Here is a 572-nt window from a genome sequence, read left to right on the forward strand (position 1 = left end):
TATTTGCTCCTAGGTTCCTGTGGCATTTTTCCATGGTGTTTCTGTTCCCCTGCTTGGTCTTGCCATTTGGGCTCGCCCAAGATGTTGGCTCTGGGCCTCTGAGCCCAGCAGATTCAAAAGGACTCGATTTCTTACTTCAGCTTCAAATTCCACTAGTTATAAGCCTTCAAACTTTTAAAATATTCCTAACTCTGTGGTTCTGAGTTTTGGAGCTCTGCCCTGGATCTGCTTTGCCTGATATTATGTGGTATGGCTGATGGCGAATTTCACTGCACCTCCTCCCTAGCTACCATCAAGCCCTGCTGAACTCATTCACTCTTATAGATTCTCCTGTTTTCTAGAAAGCTCCCTGAACACCAGTTCAAGAGCTGATTGCTTAAGAATTGACTCTTCAGGGGCTACTGAATTTGAAACTCCAGGTTAGTACTTGGAGCTTGGAATTTTAACATTAGTTTAAGCTGATAATCATATTTCAGAGTCTCTAAGGGATTCTGCCACCACTCATCTGTCAGTTTGTCATACTGTGGTGAATTCTAATTTGCTGTGATTCTGGAAGCTATGCCATGGGTATC

This window comes from Chrysochloris asiatica, unplaced genomic scaffold (genome assembly GCF_000296735.1).
Source record: "Chrysochloris asiatica unplaced genomic scaffold, ChrAsi1.0 scaffold00199, whole genome shotgun sequence".
NCBI lineage: Eukaryota > Metazoa > Chordata > Mammalia > Afrosoricida > Chrysochloridae > Chrysochloris > Chrysochloris asiatica.